Here is a 22,773-nt window from a genome sequence, read left to right as displayed (position 1 = left end):
GATATATGCATTTTCTATATACTTTTTTGCATTAAAGGCCCTTTACATCAGCTCATCCTAAGGGACCACCACTCTTTTAAAAGTGCCACATCAGTAACTCAAATTTATTTTTGTCCCAAAAAATGATTGTTTAGAAATTTTTACAAAAAATAGGTTTCTTTTTCTCAAAAGAAACCCAATCATATTAAAAGTTGAAATACTCATTTTCTATATTGAAGGCCCTCAAAATCAGCTCATACTTTTTAATACCCACACATGTGATACCTGGGACCCTGCAGAGGTAGTTACAGACCTACTTTACGTTCCACTACTCCTTCTAATTGCCATATCACTAGGGTGAACTAATTTTGACCCCAATAAGTGACTTTTTTGCTCCCTTCTTAAAACATGGTCTTTTCCATCTCTAGTGGTGTCTAACCATATTATATATGCATCAAAGCATTTTTAACTCTCTCTTTTGCCCTCTAGCTATTCTTATGAAAAGTTAATCTACTCTATTTCCTCTCATGCTCTAATGGAACCACTTAGGGACATAAGCAATCATAAGGGAAAGGTGGATTTGCATATTTGTGTAGATGAAGAGTATGCTATTGCAAAGTCCCCTTATAGCAAGTATGGGCTACATGCAACATCTTCTTTCCAATATCATTTAGAGAAAAACAAAAATATTGATCTTTGGGTGGATGGTTCCTTGTACCCTAATGATCCTAGCACTAGGCAAAATCTACCTTTCAATTCCACTTTTTCGTTGCTTACATTTGTTAGGGATGATGAACATGGTCTACTAGGTTATTGCAAACACTTAGATGGAAATATTCATATGCATCAATATTATCAATCAATATCATATAACAATTAAAAATCTTTGTTACAATCCCATGGTTCTTTAAATGTATTGCAAAAAGCCCTACAAGATCAATAAATCAAAGTGCAGAATCCTGAAGAAGAATTGAAGCAATATAAAGACAAGGCGCTAGACATAACAACAGCCACACAAAGAAATTCAAGCTTGAAGGAGGAAATTTCTTCATTAAAATTGCATTTGGAGCAAATGGAGAAGAATAAGAATATTGCAAAAGTAAAGTTGCAAAGGTGGAACCAAACTCCCATGGGTTATAAGGAAAGAAAACATTGATTACTTCCAATGCTATCCCTTTCCTTGAATGTTAGAGTGCAAAAAATGCATGTCCTTTAAATAAGATTCTTATAGATGTTCTTAATAGTTTATATGTAGAAGAAATTCAAATAGCATGTGATATAGCTGAGGTTAGTCAACAAGGCTATGAGGCCATAAATGGTATGATAGCAACTACATTGGCTCGTAGCAAAACAAAGCACACGATTTTGTCTTGTCCATTTTTATTGAGAGCTATAAGATGAGCACAAAATATATCCATTGTTGATTCAATAGAAAATCATTTTTTACCACCAACAAAATGGAAGGGATGGAGCTAAAGCTAGAACGATTTCTTATGACTATGATAACTTCAACAATATTTTTGTTGACTTGGTTAAGTTGCAATGTGCCATGGCTCATTTCTACAAGGTGCAATGCTCAGAAGGTATTGACTTGTCCTAATTTAACATTACAAATTCAATATAGTACACTTGTTTCTCCTAAGTCTATACCAACTATGATTGCCAATTTTTTTTTCAACCTTTTTTTATCAAGCTCAACAAACCATAAAGGGATGCAAGTTGGGAAGGGTGGCCCTTACATTAATGAATTATGCCATGGCCTATGCAAAAGATAGCATGCTTGTCCAACCATTTAGTGTGTAGTCAAAAAAGAAAATTTGGTGGCTAGCAACAGCTAAGGTGCCCAAGGAGACCCATAATGTTCTCTCTTAGATCTTTCAAAGAACTCCATATCCAGATATAATCTCTAAGCAAACAAGTGGGGAGAAGCTCTATGTGGAAGGACTTAGAGAATTCAATGTTAATTGGAACTTGGGCACCAATCTCACGACTCTAAAGTGTATGTTCAATTGTGACATTAAGGCATCGGCATCGTTGCCTTGTCCATTTTGCATGAAAATAAAAAATTCTATTGAGGCCATAGATAATGTTGTTGCATACAAGGGAGGATCACTAGCCTGCAACAATAGAAAGGCACCACAAAATAGGTCATATCTTGACAAGAATTGGAAAGCCATATTTCCAATTAACATTGAGAATGTCCATTTTTGCACTTCGCATTGTCTCATGTGTATATCTCACAAGTTATTGAATTTAACATTTGTAGTGAATACACATGTAGCATGGTGTTGACAAGGTGAAGGATAGGGTCAAAATGGGCACATATATAAATCCATGTGTGAACCCCCCTTAAGCCCTCTAAAACTAGGTTTCATATAAATAGAGCTCTTTTTTTGTGTTTCATATTTCTATTGTTGCAAACTACATGACAACATCCACTACCATGCCAAGGACAAGAACAAGTTTTCACTTCTTTACCCTAGCAAGGCAAAGAGATCCCCAATTTCACATGATGAGAGGACTCTAATAGCAGTGCAACCTCATCGCCCCTATGTCCTCCTCCCCATCCATCCAAATGATCATATACTTTGCCTCAATCGGCCTTGGAGTCTTTGAAAAGAGCTTGCAAGCAAGAAGATTCTTCCGAAGAGGAAGAAGCAAGTGAGGATGTAGAAGATGATAATAATGAGCTAGAGAATAATGAGGGAGATGCCTCTATCGAGATGAGGAAGGTGGAAACAATGATGAGATGAGGGAAACATTAATGAAAATTTTAATAGGCCCCAATATATCTTAGAATGGCAAGAGGCTAGTGGAGATGCAACTAAGGGGCACTCAATAGGTGGTAAGGGCTCCATGTGATGCCCTAAGCTAAAAACAAAGTGAGCCAAACAACTTCTTCTCCTTCGATACCCTTCCTCCTTGCTCTAGAACCAGCCCCTGTTGCCAAGAAATCCTCACTTGAGCACCAATCCCAAGGCCAACAAACATACGAATGGCAACCATGGCAAGGCGGGGCCCAGCGAGATGAGTCCCAATGCAAATTCTAAACCAGAGGTTCCATGAAGAAGAGCACGGACCTACTGATTAGAAAAGTGCCCTTTGCATGCTCAATGAAAAAAATCCTTCACTCTTATGGATATTAATTTCGCATGCAAGGGATTACAGTGGAGGCTATCCACCAGGAAGCTGTAGAAGCGTATCTTGTTTCCCTTTTTGAGGATGCATATCTCTATGCAATTCATGCCAAACATGTGACCATCATGCAGAGAGACATGCAATTAGCTAGAGAAATAAGAGGGGAGAGAGATTAGAGCTGCCAAGGGCCTACAATTTCTAAAACACAGTGCAATGCAATGTACTTTGTGAACTTTTTTTTGATATGCAATAAAAAACCTTTGCTTTTTATTGTGCCTTGAACGTCTCATATTGTATTTGTGCATGATGGTATAATGATTAAATTTGCAATGTCAATTGAGAACTCAACAACCAAGTAAAATGAGAAATCGATTATCGAGCCAATGATCTAGCTAACCTTTATGCTTTGCCAAATGATAAGATAGCATGCATCATACAAGTGAGAAAGTATATGGAAATTTTTAAAAATTTATCAGTAAAAAAATTTGTGGTTGGATAGGATAATCGACTTATTTTTAGCCCAAAATGATAAAAAATGACATCAAAAATTGGATTTGAGTTGTTTAATAACCCTTGGACACTACAATGTGTGAATGGGCAAGACAAGAGCGGTGTAGCATCCAGGGGTTGTTGGACAACTCAAATCTAGATTTTGATGTCATTTTTGATCATTTTGGGCCAAAAATAAGTCGATTGGCCTATCCAACCATAATTTCTTAACCAATAAAAATTTAATCGTATTTTTGCACATATATCATACTTTGAAAATATACACACTAGTGTCACATTATGTTGGTTCGTAAAATCCATCAATCTTATCACAATTGAATGCTAAAAAATAGACAATATGCTTGAGAGATAGTTTCTAATAAAAATACATTTGTATTATAATGCAAGGTACAAAAAAGGGCTTTTTCTTTATAGGACTATGCTTAGAATCCCATAGCTTAGTTAAGTTTCATGCCATCTTCAGACACTTGATTTTCTCATGGACCTGTTTCCATCTCTTCTTGGCCTCTGCTAGCAGTTCTGCCTTGATGCTCTCCTGCATGGTGGCATGGCTTCCTTCTATGGATTTTCCAATCGCCAAGCAGCCTACACTATCCTTCTACATAGGCATATACCAAATACGTTCTTCACCAATTGCTTTTTAACAAAAATGATCTTGTGCACATTCGAGGTGATGGTGGTTGCACATAGCACTTTTGATAGGACTGTCAGGATTAGAGAGCTGAGCCCGTTTGTCTAAGGTGAAGGTGGAATGGACAATGGCTATGTCAGCAATGGGGATCTTGCCAATGTAGTGCCCTATGGAGGCATCCTTCCAGAATGCTCCTTAGCCCTTCTAATGACTTGCAAAATCATCGATATCAAGCATGGCCTACATTTCCATGAAATTAGCGCAAAATAGTATACATAGTAAAATAAAGTGTCTAGATAGATTATTGATACACTTACTTCCTTCTCGGCATATGCAGCAACCTTTGAGGGTTTAGCCAAGTCCACACTTGACTTGAACTCGTTGATCAGGGGGGCTTGCTGCTCTTTCAACGGCACTTGTCCTACCACCACCAAGCTAGCCTGCACTACCTCAAACTCTTGGGTGCCAACCACAGCATGCTCCACTAAGTCTTAGGCATCTCCAAGAGCTATGGGTGCACCATCTATGTCTTCTAGCTTTGGGATACTATACTCCATAGGCAAATCATTAGACACGAGGGGAAAGTCATTAGCACTTGCTAGCATCGACAATGCCTCATCCTCCCTCACTCCAAAAACTTTATCTACATCATGGAGAAACACAAATTCTTTGTCATTGATGAAGTCTTTGCTCATGCTATCCATGCGACAATTTGCATCGACAGTAGAGGGGGTAGCCTCTTGCTTGCTCACCTCAGCCACCTCCTATGGTGTTATCCATAACATTTATAGCTCTATCAACCATAAGATCTGGAGCTTTTACCTCTTCTACAGCCTCTAATTTCTCTCTAGCATTGTCTATTGGTGAAGGTTTTGGATTAGGAACATCCTTCAATAAGCCTCCCACATGCTCTTCAGCATCCACTATGACTACAAGTGGGTCCTCACCTTCATTGAGTAATAAAATAAAAGTGAAAGTCCATGAGAGGTAGTCAATCCCATGCTGATCAAAGCCGTATTCCCTAGCTTGTTGAGGAATGAGGTACTTGAAGTAGACGGGAATGAGATTTGCAAAAAGAAAGACTTGGTCATTTTCAAAATGCCTTCATGCCATTGATGTACTTCAAGAGATTGCATGGCACCCATTCCTCATCAGAATCCTAGAACAACTCAATAGTATATTCTCCTAAGTATATGTTCATGTACTTGAGAGTGTATTGTAAGCTTATACCATGCCACAATACCATATCATAGTACTTGATATTGGGACAAAAGATTTTGTAAAGATAATATCTCTCGATGAATTTTGTGCTCTGAAGGAATCACATGAAGCTATTAAAAGTGTGATCCATCATGGAAAAAGGGTGAAGGAGGCAAGAGCAAGGGTGCTTGGGAGAGGTGAAGTGGTTGGAGAGTTGGAAAATGAAAATGAGACCAAGTGACTAGTTTTTATAGGCCATAGACCTAGAGTTTTAGTTTTTAACAAAAACCATTAAATTCTATTAATACAATTATAAAAGGTAAAAAAAAGCACAACATAATCTAAAAAATATATAATGTATTTAAAAAAAATCCCATGATCTATTCATTGCTAATTTCTGATACATCATTTTGTATATAGATTTTGACTTGTTGTAAAGCACTCCATAACAAGCATATAATTCTTCTCCATTCTTTTACCCATCTAAAAAAAAGAAGAAGATTCAAACTACTATGTCCCAATTTTAAAAAAATTCTAATAATAATAATCTTATCTTTCTACCACACCAATACAGAAGTTCAAGCTCTTAGTATGAACACTTCCAAGACTAGATGCTCCTGCAGATTTAGGAGACTCCAACAACCACTCACTGTGATTGACTCAATCATTCCACCTGGCATATGAATTTGAATATCAAATGCTTGTCTCATCTTTTTAGTGGACTCCAAGGAAATCCATTGGCATGCTTTCTTCATCCAATGCCGATAATAGAAGCGCATGTACAGTGATGACTGTATAATCAAGTAACAAAATGTAACACTAGAGACTACACTTTGCATGAAAGGATATCACCTTTGTACACCCCATTCACCTCATTCTATTCTTCTTCAAAATTGGAATTAAGAAAGTCCTTTGTTATGTTCTTACAAAAAAACATGGAAGGACATTGATGCACATTTATGCTTTTGAGGATACATGCAAAAACATGAATTAGTATAAAGCATGAAAGACCCACTAATCTTGAAGCTCTCCCAAATCTCAATAAGCTATGAATGTCATGTATGATCTTCATTTTTAAAGTCTGAAGCATCTATTGATGCAACAAGACCACCATCTTGAGCCTTCTAAAACCTAAGCAATCTACCCTTCTAATGATTTTGTAGTACCCCATGATGACAAACTCGATGAGGCTCTATTGTGGAAGGTTGCATATAGACCCATGAATCCTTCTTGAACAATGCTCCTTTCCATTTTCCATGTTCATTCTTTGTATTGTGTATATAGACAATAGATACAGAATCACGGGGTCACCTTTGCTGACTTGTAGATGCCATTGGAATGGAAATGAAAGTAAGGAGGGCTATGTGGCTATGGCTATGTGAGCATAGAGAGATGAGAAATTTTGTGAAATGGAAGAAATAAAATTACCATGGAAGAAAGAGAACAAGTTGGGTGGTGATGGGTGGCTATGGATGGGAGAATATGGGGGCTCTATGGCTATGCTTAGAAGAAAGAGAGAGGTTGGGTGCTATGTGGCTATGGTTGGGGGAAGTTGGGGGCTATGTGGCTATGATTATGTGAGGATAGAAATATGAGAAGATTTATGGAATGGAGGTAAGAGAATGACCATGGAAGAAGGAGAGAAGTTGGGGCTACGTGGCTATGGTTGAGAGAAGCTATGTGGCTATGGCTGAGAGAAGCTTGGAGCATAGAAAGTTGAGAAGATTTGTGGAATGGAGGTAAGAGAATGACTAAATTGAAAGCATGTATTGTAGAAAGACACGAAAAAATGCATTTTTTGACTACACATGTCATAACAAGATGTTTTGGGAGAAAAAAAAAGCATTTTTGAAAGGGGAAAATTTTAAAATTTTGGGTTACCTTTTTGGATGCCCAATGGGACCCACTTGACATGGGGTGTTAAAAGTGGGGGGAAGGGGACATAGGGGGAAAATCCTATAAGTGGTAGGGACAAGGGAAAAAAAGGGAGTGGATAAAATGTGCACACCACCCCCTCTCCTATTGGTCCATCTCAAATCTCTTGTCATTAGGAGAGTCATCAAATCTTAAGCTAAAGGGCCCTTTTTGAGTCCATATTCCCCTTAATGCCATGACTAAGGGTGGTTACACACTACCTCATACTATTGGGATAGTGTGAAGACCCTCCACACTATGCTTTAGAGAGAGTTCATGAACACTTATATCATCACCACAATAACTTGAAGAGCTTGTTAGTTTATGCCAACTCAGTGTGTGGGTGTTCTATCTGTGTTTGAATCTTAGGGATGGAGTAGTCATCATCTGTATCACTTGTATAGGGGAGTCTTAGCATCTAAAAATCTACCATCATTTTAAAAAAACACATGCATAATCAATAGGTGGTGGTCTACTAGTTAGGGCTCAAGAGCATGGGTAAGTAGTGGGGGTTCCAATCTTGTCACTCGAGATTCTCACCTTTGATAAATGTGGATTTGGCACTTCACGACTTTTGTGGATCAAATCTAATTGGCAGCTTATAAAGAGCAAGTCCAATCACAGCTTAAAGACGTCATGTAATGGTCCTATTTTTTGGCTACTTCTCCCTTCAACTAGGGCATAAGCTTATTGATCCTCGATCTTCAAAATAGATATAGTCAGAGCAATGCATTTTTAATGTCACTACTAAAGTAAGTATCTTCCTTTTAATGTGGTCTATTGTAGTATTTATAATGATCAAGGTGTAATCTTTATGCTCCCTTCTTCACATGTGTCTCTAAACTAGGTTTCTCTCCATGAACAATCTCCTCTCAAAGCCTAAAGATGATATCAGAAAGATAGTGATATAGCTTGGTCTATACTACAATATGATTCATGTATGTATTAACAATTGCATCTTGTTTTGTGGTGAGTGAGCATTTGACCACTTGTCTAAAGTGCTCTACTCCTTGGTATAGAGGTGTTGCAAAGAAGGTGTCACAAAAAGTACTATAAGACTTCTCACTCACTCTACGTATAAGGCATATTTTTCAAAATGGTGAGTTATCAGACTTTATAGATTGGAGGTCCAAAAATGTAGGCAAAGATGAGATCATAGGAATCCAGATTGGTTGTCCAACCTCACAGGGGATTCACTAGTAGTAATAAGGAGACATCACCTGCGTGCAAGAAATATATGAAAATACCCCTTATCTACCCCCTATTTATGGGACCTTACCTTATAAAATGTATCTTCCTTCCCCTAAATAACCCCCTCCCTTACACTCATGTGGTACCATATGGTAAACCCTAGTAGACCCCCCAAGTCCAACCTTCAAGCATATTGATACCATATGGCCACATTTTGGAATGGGGCCATGCAATATCAAGATGGGTGTAGCATTGGATGGTGTCAGCCCCTTCTCCATGCCCTCAAGCAAATGATTAACATGGCCAATTGTGGTGATAAAATACATCTTTTCCCCTTTCCTTTGCATAAAAAGAGCACATGATATTATCTTTATTAATCTTGGGTAAACGCTAAGTAAAGGACATATAATGTTTGCCACCTCTTATTGATAATCTAAAGGTTCTATAGTGTCAAGATTGTGGGAGAGAAGGAAGGAGTCTCACTTGTAGCTTTCTTGCTTGCACAATGGGGGAAGACACACAAGGGTGGAGGCTGAAAACAGTTTTTCTCTTCTTAGTTGTGTAAGCCAAAAGAACTCTTATACAAAGAAATAGAAGAACCCTATATATGGGTCTCAAACCAAAGACAACTAACTAAGGTGGCATACTAACTGAGCCACGAACTAGAGTAGATAAGGATAGCTGTCGTCTAGCTATTATTCATGGGCGGTGTACCAATCGCATCTACAACTAACAAGTCGGTGACATAAATGCACAATGGTCACCCTGGCATATCACGAGTGGAGCTCGATATCTCAACACTCCCCCTCGAGCTCAATCCCAATTCCTGCACACCAAGCAGGTCTCTAAACTTGCGCAGCTTCTCTGCGCCCAATGCCTTCGTAAATATGTCAGCTACCTGATCCTCTGTGCTGACATAAACTAGAACAATAAGACCTAGTAAAACCCTCTCTCGCACATAGTGATAATGCACCTCAATGTGCTTTGTTCTAGCATGATAGACTGGGTTATTTGCCAAGTGTATACTACTCATGTTGTCACAATAAATGACAACTGGCCCATCTGTAGACTGATGCATATCATAAAGTAGCTTATGCAACCAAGCTACCTCACATGCAGCCATTGTTGCACCCCTGTACTCAGCCTTTGTGCTCGACAAGGCAACTGTAGGTTGTTTCTTGCTGCTCCAAGTGACTGCAGCACTCCCAAAAGAGAACACATATCCACTGGTAGATCGTCTATCAGAAGTACTACCAGCCCAATCAGCATCAGTGTATCCATGCAGCTGTATCTCAACCCCAGTCTCATAAAATAGTCCATACTGCAATGTGGACTTCACATACCTGAGTATGCGTCTAGCTGCATCCAAATGCAGTTTCCTTGGAGCCTGCATAAACTGACTTACCAATCCAACAGCATAGCTCAAATCTGGCCTGGTAATAGTCATATAAATCAAACTTCCTACTATGCGTCTGTACATAGTAGGGTCTTCCAGAAGCTCACCTGCATCTGTGCTCAGCTTCACATTTTGCTCCAAAGGAACTGAAATAGGCTTACAGCTTGTCATCCCATATTTGGACAGCATGTCCAATCCATACTGCCTCTGCAAGAGCTGTATCCCACTTGGTGATCTAATCACCTCAATGCCCAAGAAATAACGCAGCTCTCCCACATCCTTCATCTCAAACTTCTGCTTTAATAGCATTTTCACATGAAGGATATCTTCATCACTGTCACCTGTCATAATCAAATCATCAACATAAATGACAAGTAGCATAATACATTTCTCTGTTTTTCTCACATAAAGTGAGAAATCTGCCTTGGAAATCTGAAAGCCAATAGTGACAAGATACTGCCCTATCTTGTCAGACCATGCTCTAGGTGCTTGCTTCAAGCCATACAAGGCTTTCTTCAACCTGCAAACAAACTCAGGATGAACAGCATGCACATATCCTGGTGGCTGCTCCATATAGACCTCTTCTTGCAAATCACCATGCAAGAAGGCATTCTTTACATCCATCTGATGTAAAGACCATCCCTTTGATGCAGCCATAGCGATGACTGCTCTTACGGTTGCCATCCTTGCAACCGGACTGAATGTTTCTTCATAGTCAATGCCATATGTTTGTGCATACCCCTTGACTACTAATCTTGCGTTGTATCTGTTCACAGAACCATCTGCATTGTGTTTCACCTTATAAACCCACTTACAGCCAATTGCATTCTTACCTTTAGGCAAAGGTACCAATTCCCATGTAGCATTTGCTTCCAAGGTATCCATTTCTTCATCCATGGCTTTCTCCCATTTTTCTTTTCCCATGGCTTGCTCAAAAGAAGTGGGTTCTGGTTCCTGTATCACTTTGACCTTATATGCATAATGAATGGCTGTAAATCCATCATATTTCAGCCTATCCACAGGATACCTAACTCTGATTGACCTGCGCAAAGTAGGTTCACTCCCAGGTGCTCTCAAAACATCCCTGGTCTTCCTTACTCCAGGTGTAACAATAGAAAGAATACCCAACTCATCATCAATGCTCTGTTCTGAGCCACTGGATTCACCATCCACATAAGAGTGACCTGCATTCACATCAAACATGGGCTGATCTACCTTCTCTTTTCCTTTTCTTGATACCTGCATACCACTATTTGCATTGCTTTGAGAAGATTCTCCTGATCTCAATCTGCCTGTCCATGGCGAAGAATGTGAACCACTGCTAGAGGACGCTCCAGGTCCACTAATATTTTGTGACTGCTGTTGTGAATTCTGTGCAGCATTACCATTTTGTGCATCTACATCATCAATCACATTTACTGGTTTATACCAGCTACTCATCTCATCAAAAACAACATCTTTGCTAACTGTAAACTTACGAGTAGAAGGGTTATAGCATCTATACCCTTTCTGCTGCAGAGAGTAACCAATAAAGATGCACTTCTCAGCTTTTGGATCCAACTTGGATCTCAACTCATCTACTACATGAACATAGGCAATGCATCCAAAAATTTTCAAATGAGAAATATCTGGTTTCCTACCAGTATACCTCTCCTCTGGAGTCATCCCATGTATTGCTGCAGTGGGAGTCCTGTTCATTATGTAGACTGCTGTAGCAACTGCTTCAGCCCAGTAAAAATCTGGCAAGTCTTTTTCGTTGAGCATGGCACGAGATACCTCTCCAATATGCCTGTTTTTCCTTTCTGCAATTCCATTTTGTTGTGGGGTATGACTACATGAATATTGCTGCTTTATGCCATGCTCCCGCCAGAACCTTGCAAACTCATTTGAGAGGTACTCTCCCCCTCCATCTGATCTTAGGCATTTTATTTACAGACCTGTTTCTTTTTCAACCATAGCTTTAAGAGTTTTGAAATGCCCAAACACTTCACTTTTCTTCTTCATAAAATACACCCAAACTTTTGTGCTATAGTCATCAATAAAAGTGACAAAATAATGATAGCCTCCAAGAGATGCAGCTTTAGTAGTCCACACATCAGAGTGGATTAATTCCAATGGCTTCTTACTCTCTTGAACATGTCTAGGAAATGGTTTCCTTGCCTGTTTTCCAAACTGACAGGCTTCACATACCTTATGCATTTCTGCAACCTTGAATTTAGGCAATCCTGTAGCAATATTTTGGGCCTGCATTGATTTAAGTCGCTGTACATTAACATGACCAATGCGTTTATGCCAGATATCAATATCTGCAACTACACCGGTCCCATGTGCAAACATTGCTGCACTCAATTCAGACATGTCTGCATCCAACGTAAACATTCTGCCCTTCTTATTTCCTTTTGCTATCAAGCGACCTTTATTTTTCATATTCTCAACAAAGCATCCATGAGGATTAAATCTGACCTGCAAGCCCTGCTCAACCATTTGACCAACAGAAACCAGATTCTTGGTGATATTCGGGACATGAAATACATTGGACAGGTATTTCTTTTTCCCATCTTGCATAGACAAAGGAAATTTTTCAATCTGCACAATAGGATGTGCAGTATCATCACCAGTCTCCACAAATCCTGGTTTTTCCATTTTCCTTGCATCCTCCATCCATTCTACATGACCTGTCATGTGGTTTGATGCACCTGAGTCAACATACCACACATCGTTGCTTTCTTCTGCACTTGTCACAGAATTGTTCATGTGCTGCACCATAAACAAATGCTCATTTCTGTCATCACCCTGTCTACTAGAAGATGCATAATTTCCTTGTTGCAGTTTTCCATTCATGATGTCATTCTGCTTTTTATAGCAGTCTTTAGCCATATGACCCATTTTACCACAATAGTAGCATTCAACATTACTGTTTGCATTTTGGCCTCTTTGCCATCCACCACGACCTCTTTGGCTCCCCCTGCCTCTAGAGTTACCACGTCCTCCTCCATAGGACTGGTTTTCTTGAGTTTGCTGCATATTCTGATTTCTACCACGGCCTCCAAATCGGCCTTCTCTACCTCTGCCTCTACCTCTTCGAGCATTTGAGTAGAAGACAGTTTCTTTTGAAGTTCCTCCTGAAGAAGATGCACCACCATTTCTCTGCTCCTCAGAAATTAGAAGAGCAATCAACTCCTCAAAATCAGGAAATCTTTCACGAACTGAAATGGATGTCCGAAACTGTGCATAATCCTTTCCTAGACCATTCAAGGTCACAGAAATTAAATCATCATCTTCCACTGGTGACCCAATGGAAGCAAGTGCATCTGCAATCTTCTTCACCTTCATGTGGTAGTCATTGATGCTCATATTTTCTCTTTGCACATTGTGCAACTCTTGCTTGAGCTGCATTTTCTTGGCTTGCGTATTTGTGCTATACATCTTTGACAGAGTATCCCATGCCTCCTTTGGCGTACTTGCATCCTGAATATGCACAATCATAGAGTCTGAAATGCTGATAGACAGCCAATACATAACTTTCCTGGCTCTCTCATGCCATGCTTTGAATGCCTGCATTTGCTGTTGATTGGGAACATCAGGAAGAACTGGTTCTTCTTCATTTCTTGCAACAAATTCCCAATATCCTTTTCCCATAAGGAAATTCGTCATTCTAAACTTCCATGCTTGGAAGTTGTTCTTGTCAAGCTTTTCAGTTACAATCTGTGAAAGAGAATCAAACGCCATTACAGAACACTGCAAAAAATTCTGTCACTGCAAAAAACACAGTTTCACCCTCACAAGGGCAAATCTGCAAGACTGGCGAAAGTGGTATTTGACCACACAGTCACTTCCTAGTGACGATTTTGCATAAACAGGAACCAAGGATGATTTTGTAACTCCCAATGTCTCTGCACATAAGCATACGATGCAATTTCTATGGTAACTTTTCACCGACCTGTAGAACAATGGTCGCACAGCATAAAACTGGGCCTTTTCCTGAGTGCGTGCAGAAAACTTCTGCCTCCAAAACAGGCCCCGAAATGGCCTCAAATCCAAAATACTGCCCGCTTGCTTCACCGCGAAGGACGTCTCAACCTGAGACAATGCACTCCTGCAATTTCCGGCTATGCTACTGCAGAGATCTGCTCCCAAAATAGAAAATGAAAGCAACACTGCTCCTCTTACTAGAACACCGCGAGCTTGGCTTGCTTTCTTGAGCTCCTTACCATGAACAAGGCTCTGATACCATGTCAAGATTGTGGGAGAGAAGGAAGGAGTCTCACTTGTAGCTTTCTTGCTTGCACAATGGGGGAAGACACACAAGGGTGGAGGCTGAAAACAGTTTTTCTCTTCTTAGTTGTGTAAGCCAAAAGAACTCTTATACAAAGAAATAGAAGAACCCTATATATGGGTCTCAAACCAAAGACAACTAACTAAGGTGGCATACTAACTGAGCCACGAACTAGAGTAGATAAGGATAGCTGTCGTCTAGCTATTATTCATGGGCGGTGTACCAACCGCATCTACAACTGACAAGTCGGTGACATAAATGCACAACAGTCACCCTGGCATATCACGAGTGGAGCTCGATATCTCAACATATAGTCCATGATAGATGTGATTGATGTGTCCAAGGACAAAGGGGAGCAAAGATTCAAAGTTCTTGATATTGTAGCTTGGATTATCCATGACTTTTTGGGTTATGGATTTTGCTCAGGTATGCATGGCCTTCATTCAGTTTGTATGGACTTCAAGTACATTCTTTGAAACAATGCTAAAAATTATATAAAACATGTGTATCATGTAAAGTGTACTTTATACATTTCCTTAGCTTTCTGAGTTCATCTAAGAAAAGTATGTATTGTAAATCATTTGGATAGCTTAGATGCTTTTCATTTTCTTCTTAGCATGACATTCATGGAGTAAGGAGAGTGCATCCAACCACTACATCATTGAGTAATCTTGTGCAAAGAAAACATGTTTACTCATATCTTGTATCTCATTATAAAGCTCATCCAATACAAGCAATATAATCAAACCATCAAAAAACTTTCAATACATTCTCAATCATTCTTCAAAACACTCATTCACAATCTCAACCTCATAAATAGAAAGAAAATAGATCAAATCAAATGCAAAACAGACCCTATCAGAACCAAACAGACAACACATCACAAAACCAATCAGTACATCATAACTCAACTAAAAACCATCATGAGCTTCTTAAACCTACTCAACCTAATCCAAAATATTAAAAAACACTTCCAAACTCAACAAGAACCAATCATTTCATCACAAAAGCAACCATTTAGCTCAGACAAATAACAAAAAATAGCCCAAAAAAACTTGAAGTCAATTCAATCCTCAACATATCCCGACACTTAAGTAGGGAGCATCCTCATGACCTTGGAAAAAGAAAGAATACTAAGTCCAAAAACTAGTTCAACACTTCTATCTCAAACATCGATCAATTAGTATCCACGAACCAACCTTGATCCTATCAAGCTCCAAAATAATATCGATCTATCAAAAGATTGATGAAAGGTTAACACCTTGAAGCATGAACCAATTCTTAGCTAACAAAATATAATCAAATAAACTAGTAAAGGATATAAGAGGTTCTTCCATTCCAGTGCAAGTCCTCAAAACTGTATTCATATCAATAAATGAGTAGCTTCGAATCTTTGCAGCTCTCTCAAACTATGTCTTAAGAAGGACACAAATTAAACACACTTACACATAGACACATAACATAGAAATCTGAGTGGCACCCTTAGGTAAGTTACTCATGAATATATGTGTGCATCACATGGGTTCAAAATAAGGCATTTTAAAAATACCATTTTTATACATTTTTTTACATACAAAAGGGTGTAATATAAAAGGGTTATTTACATATTAAATAGAAAAGGGTTATGTTTTATTTATAAAAAAATCACAGATATAAGGATATTTATAAACAGTCCTTGAACACACGTGGTGTAGAGGATATACATATATTAACTTCCCCGAGGTGGCACCCCAATAAGGGAGAATGAAAAGAGATTTCATTAAAGCTCAACTACCTATTACATCCATAAAGAAACTATCAATGAAGATGTTCTCTTTTAAAGGCTTGATGATTTCTAAACCTATCCATTGAAAGGGATTCATCCACAAATGTCTTGGGAGGATTTTGAAAGAATTGCAAACAACACATTCTCTCCACAAGGATGAGATATCTGCTTAGAAGACAAAGAGCATGGAAATATAAGATATGCAACTGATGGGGATCAATATTCACATTGACATTATTGCACAACTTTGGTATTGACTTCTGATCATTATGAGAATGATGATGCATGTACACTAAGTACCAAGCAAAATGAGTAGCCAAGCTAATCAAAGCATCAAAAGATTGATAATGTAGTTGAACAAGCTACAAATAATTTTGATAAGCTTGTATAGGAGTTTGCCATTTCCCCGGAAGCATAGACCAATTAATCTGAGGACCTATCAAAATTAAATAGTTTGACTCCACCCTTTGCATCTAGATATCTTTGAATCAAAATTAGAGTGGCTACTAACCAATTGAGGGAGACTAGGAATAAAAGACGTGGTGGAGGAAGATGAACAAGCATCAAGGGATGTAGTGATGGATAGGCAAAATCATAAAAAGAAAAAAGGGTTAAAGATGAAGACTCAAGTAATTTAATTGAATCAGATAAGAAAGGAGTTAAGAAATACACATGAAAAGTAGAAAGGAGTGTAGTAGATGGTGGAGGACAAGGAGGACCAGGGGAGAAAACATGAATCCACATCAATGAATGGGCAATGAGTAAAAATAGAAATTTGGGGAGCACCTGTTGGCAGCTGAAGAAGAAGAGAAGAAATGATATGTGGATTTGATTGAAATAGAAAAATGTAAGAATCATACCTATGGGCCATCTATTGATAATAAACAAGGGAAGGTATTGATGGACCTAGAATATATCGGGAATTGTAAGCTTCAAAGGAGGAAATATCAAAAGGGGATTGTTTAGAAACATGGGCTAAAAGATCCTCCCTCAATTGGTTAGTATTTTGTGAACATGAAGGGGCTTTCAATTGTTGCTAATTCAATACAATAGAATCTATCATGGAATGCCAAGAAACTTTAGGACATGGAGCCACTTTGAAAGAATAGGCTTGAAAAATATCATCCATCTACAACTCCAAATGTTAGACATAAAGAACAGCTTGCAAATTAACCCCCCCCGCATACCAACATAGATTCTCATAGTTTGGAATCAAACTCAAGGTGGAGTGAAATTGATTCATTGACAGGTCCTCAGAGATTAATTGGCGTATGCTTCCAGGGGAATGGTAGACTTCTCTATAAGCTTATCAAAATTATTTGCAGTTTGCCTAACTACATTATCAGTCTCCTGGCCGTTTAGTTAGCTTGGCTACTCATTTTTCTTAGTACTCAGTGTACATTCATCGTCATTATCATAATGATCAAAATCCAGAACCAAAGTTATGCATTAATGTCAATGTGGATATTGATCCCCATTAATTGGATATCTTGTATTTCCATACTCTTTGTCTTCCAAGAAGATATTTTGCCTTGTGGATGTGTTGTTTGCAATTCTTTCAGAATCCTCCCAAGTCATTTGTGAATGAATCCCTTTCCAAGACATTTGTGGATGATCAAAAGCCACTTTGGTTTTGATTTGAAGATACCTAGATGTAGAGGGTAGAGTCAAATTGATTCATTAACACATCCTCAAACTAAAAATTGTCATGTGCTTCAAGGGGAATGGCATACTCCTATACAAGCTTATCAAAATTATTTACAATTTTCTCAACTATATTATTAGTCTCTTGGTCCTTCAATTTACTTGGCTACTCGTTTTGCTTGGTATTTAGCATACATGTATCACAATTCTCATAATGATCAGAAGCCAATACCAAAGTTGTACATTAATGTCAATGTGGATATTGATCCCCATCAATTGGATATCTTATATTTCCATGCTCTTTGTCTTCCAGGTAGATATCTTATCCTTGTGGAGAGGATATGTTGTTTGTAATTCTTTTAGAGTCCTCCCAAGACATTTATGGATGAATCCCTTTCCATGGATATGTTTGAAAATCATCAGGCCTTTAAAAGAGAACATATTCATTGATGGTTTCTTTTTGGATGTAATTGGTGGTTGAGCTTTAATGGAATCTCTTTTCATTCTCCTTTATTGGGGTGTCATTTAGATTTCTATGTTATGTGTTTGTGTGTGGGTGTGTTTCATTTGTGTCCTTGAGGAACGGTTTGAGAAAGTTGCAAAGATTTGAAGATGCTGATTTATTGATATGACTAAAGTTTTGAGGACTTGCACTAGAATGGAAGAACCTCTTATATCCTTTACGAGTTTATTTGGTTATATTTTGTAAGCTAAGAATTGGTTCATGCTTCAAGGTGTTTTCCATTTGGCAATCTTTTGATAGATCGAGGTTATTTTGATGGGGTCGAGGTTAGTTAGTGGATAATACTGATTGTTTGATATTTGAGATAAAAGTGTTGATCTATTTTTTTGGGCTTAGTATTCTTTCTTTTTCCAAGGTCGAAGAACATTCATTGCTTAAGTGTAGGGATATGTTGAGGGATGAATCGACTTGTTTTCTTGGGTTGATTTTTGTTATTTTTGTGAGTTAAATGGTTGATTTTGTGATGGAATGATTGGTTTGTGTTGAGTTAAGAAGTATTTTGGAGTGTTTTGGATTAGGTTGAGTAGGTTTAAAAAGCTCATGATAGTTTTTAATTGAGTTATGATGTGCTTATTCATTTTGTGATATATCTATTTGGTTCTCGTAGGGTCTGTTTCTATAGACTTTTGTAGTGTTCTTTGTAGAGCTTCTATATGTGGTTTTTGTAAGCTTCTATATGCTTTTATGAGTGTTCTAATGGATGGGTATATGTTTAGTCACTTTTCTATGAAAAAAACAACGTATCTATGAGTGAGACTATGAGAGAGATCGAGAGAAAGACTGTGTAGATGATGAAATATGAATACTATGTGTGATGAATTCCATTCAAAGTCGATCACTCCTTTTTGTTATTTTGGTTCTTTGATGTCTATGAAGAATATGAAGGATATGTTGAAGATTTTTTGTGATAAATCTATGGAAGTTTTGCAATATGATGTTACATGAAGATTGGTTGTTCTTGGTGTTCATTTTCTTCTTGTGGTTGATTAAAGTATGAAGGACATGCTTATTGGTGTGACAAGATAGATTTTCTTGCAATAGTTTTCCCATTTTCTTGGTGTTCCTCTTGGGGCTCCACAGAGCCCCAAGATATTGGGGCTCAGAGCCCCAAGATCAGTCTCTACTCTAAGTAGAATGCTTATAAGTATCTGCCATATGTTTTTTGTACCTGTTGTCCAAGATGTAATGGTGGAAAATTGAAGAAAATATGCCTAAAAATGAGAAAGTCAAATGGATAAAAAGCTTAATCTCTGATACCACTTGTCATGAAGTGAACTAGGAGAGAAAAGGGCAAGAGAGAGAAAGGCTGTTGAATGAGAGAGAAAGACTACAAGAAGAGAGAGAAATACAAAAACAAAGAAAAAAGATGATAGCCATGAATGCTATGAGAGAAGAGAGATGAAGCAAGAAAAGATATGTATTATATCAAAAACCAGTACAAATTGATTAGTACCTTCACCTTTTATACATGCTCTATGTACCCTACTTCCCATCCTTACAAAAAATATAGGGCATGGGGGTAAATTTTTTTTGCAATGATGGAGGAAAAAATAGAGTCAAGCGCACACCTTAGGCAATGGCAGGGCGTCAGAAGTTTTGAAAATTGACTCAAGTAAAAAATTAAATGTTTACGTAGGAATTCAGAGAGACAAAACACAAATAATAATACAAAAATTAATACCTGAAGAGGTGGAGGAGGAGGGGGAAACTAGAGAGTAGGGACGGAGGAAGGGGAGGAGGGAAGGTGGGTGGAGAGGATGGTAGGGTGGTGCTATCGTGGCATTTGTTAGTGGGGTGGTGGTGATAGAGTTGGGCGAAAGGGGTGGAGTAGAGGCGATCGAGGTGGAAGAAGCATGCTAGCCAATAGGGGCTAGAGATGTAGTCAACAAGGGCTAGAGTTGCAAGCAGTGCTACAAGGGCTAATGGGTCGAGGAAGGGGAGGAGACAGAAGAGAAGGAGGAGGTGTAGATGGAGGGAGAAGGATAGAAGAAGGGAGGAGGAAGAGGGAAGGGGGAGAGAGGGTGAGGGGGGACGGGAGAACATGATAGGAGAGGGGAGGTTGAGACAAAAAGAGGGAGATGGAGGGAGAGAGGGGTGTTGGGGAGAGAGAGAGGGAGAGGGGGAGGTGAAAGAAAGGAAGAAAAGAAGAAGAAAGAGGAGAGAGGGGATGGTGGGTGGTTATGAGGGGAGGGACGCGGCGAGATTTTTAAATTGGTTTTTAATTTTTAATTTATTATTTTTGTTATGTTTTTTCTCCCCCCTTCCCGTGTCCCAAAAATGTGGGGCAAGGGGAGTAAAAAAAGTTGCAATGATGAAGGCAAAAATAGAGTCGAGGGCATGCCTTGGGTAATGATAGGGTGTCAGAAGCACCAGGACATGACTCAATACAAAAATGTGAACAGTTGCGTGGGAACATAGAGAGATGAAACACAAATAATAATGCAAAAATTAATAACTCAAGAGGTGGGGGAGGGGGGCAGAGCTGGGAGCTAGAGGGTGGGGGTGGATGAAGGGGAGGAGGGTGGGACAATGCTGTGGTGGTGTTTGGCGATGGGGGAGGCATCAAGAGCCAATAGGAGGGCAGAGTAGCGGCAACTGAGGAGGAAGAAGCATGCAGGTCATTGGCCAATGGGGATTGGAGGCACAATTGAGGAGGGATAAAGGTGCAAGTGGTGGTGTGAGGGGTTGATGGGCAGGAGAAGGGGAGGAGAGGTAAGAGTAGGAGACATGAGAGAAGGAGGAGACAAGAAGAATAAGGACGAGATGGAGATGGAGGGAGAAGGAGAGAAGAAGGGAGGAGGGAGAGGTAAGTGGGAGAGAGGGTGAGGAGGGAAGGGAGAACACGTAGAGAGAAGGGAGGTAGAGACAAAAAGAGGGAGATGGAGGGAGGGAGGGGTGTTGGGAGAGAGAGGAAGAGGGGAAGGTGAGAGAAAGGAAGAAAAGAAGAAGAAAGAAGAAGAGAGAGGAGAGAGGGGTGGTGGGTGGTTACAAGGGGAGGGAAGCAAAGAGATATTTAAATTGGTTTGTTTAAAATTTAATTCATTATTTTTGTTTTGTTGTTGCTCCCCCTTCCCATGTCCCAAAAATGTGGGGCATGGGGGTTAGAAAATTTGCAATGATGGAGCTGAAAATAGAATTGGGTCCATGCCTTTGGCAATGGTAGGGTGTTCGAAGCAGTGGAACATGAATCAAGATAAAAATGTGAATGGTTGCATGAGAACATAGAGAGAAAAAATGCAAATAATAATAAAAAAATTAATAACACAAAATTTGAAAGGTAGATGACAATGCAAGAAAGGGAAAAATGGGCTAGGTAATGGAGGGAATAGGGGAAGAACCACTTGAATGACACATCTCGCATTGAAAAGGCATGTTGACATGGAAAATAATCAAAAAATGCACACAAAAATGCAATAAAAAATTAATAAGGGGAGATCTATTGATCCAAATGAAGTGTAATAAAAGGAAAAAATGTCCAAGGGGAGGGCTTGAATAGGGCCATGTAGGCAGAATAAAGTTCCAATGACAATGGACGTGTTCTCATAGAAAAACATAAAAAATGTACAATTAAAAAAACACCCCTTGATGCTATTTCTAGCACATTGAGAGTATATACCCCAATCCAAAGACCTTTGAATTGATATATCCCATGCACTAGGGATGATTTAGGATTGGATGTATATACTTGTTACCTTGGACTACCATTCATACAAGAGGGAGAGTATAGAAATGCCTATGAATGTTTGAACTAATATGGAATACAAGAAACACCTATAGCACATGATTGACCCTCCTAAATAAACACTTTTTTTTGGTAGTGCTAATGGTGAATTCTAGCTCATTGTCCCCATCTAAGCCTAAAGGGTTCTCTCACCAACAAATAAGTTAGAACTGTCTTTATCTTCAAATAAGTGCCTACTAGCTCAAAATTGTAGTGCACATGATTGCATGAAATGTTGTTTGATTACCACACTGACCTCTTTGTCTCCATTATGGATGCTGAGGCTTTTGATTGAAGAGGAGAGTGAATTTCAGGAGGACTCAATAGATTACAAGAGCACCATAGACTTTGAAGGAGAGTCTGTTGACTATAATTGTCATGGACAAACTATTAAAGCAAATCACAGCTTACCCAAAGCCTTCAAAACACCAAAATTTATGCATTAATGTGGGCATTGCTAGAATCAAATTAGAACTAGAATGGTTGGAGCACTTAGAGATATTGTATTATGGTCAATTTGGTGCTTAGACCATAAACCTAGTCTTTGGTGGCTTAAACATCTTTAACACTAAACCCCATAAGGACTCATTCTTTGATACTCCATGGATCTTAGAGGAGTCTAGCTTCGAGTTAGAGGGAAGCACTAACATAGACTGTGAGATCCCTCAACTAACTCTAGTATGTGGATCCAAGCCTAACCTTCCTATCCACTTAAGGAGAAAGAAATCCAAGAATGCTCAATAGAAACTAGACTTTGACTCAATCTCACAACAAAAACCACATGATATCCTGAGGCAGGTCACCAAGTATAGGAAATGAGAATGGATTATTGTGATTCTTGGTGCCAGAGACTTAGCCGAGGAAGATGAGAAATCACTCATCTGC

This window comes from Lygodium microphyllum, chromosome 10 (assembly GCF_053477565.2).
Source record: "Lygodium microphyllum isolate KBCC chromosome 10, Lygodium_microphyllum_v1.1.10, whole genome shotgun sequence".
In the NCBI taxonomy this organism is placed as follows: domain Eukaryota; kingdom Viridiplantae; phylum Streptophyta; class Polypodiopsida; order Schizaeales; family Lygodiaceae; genus Lygodium; species Lygodium microphyllum.
Note: the sequence above shows the minus strand (reverse complement) of the source record.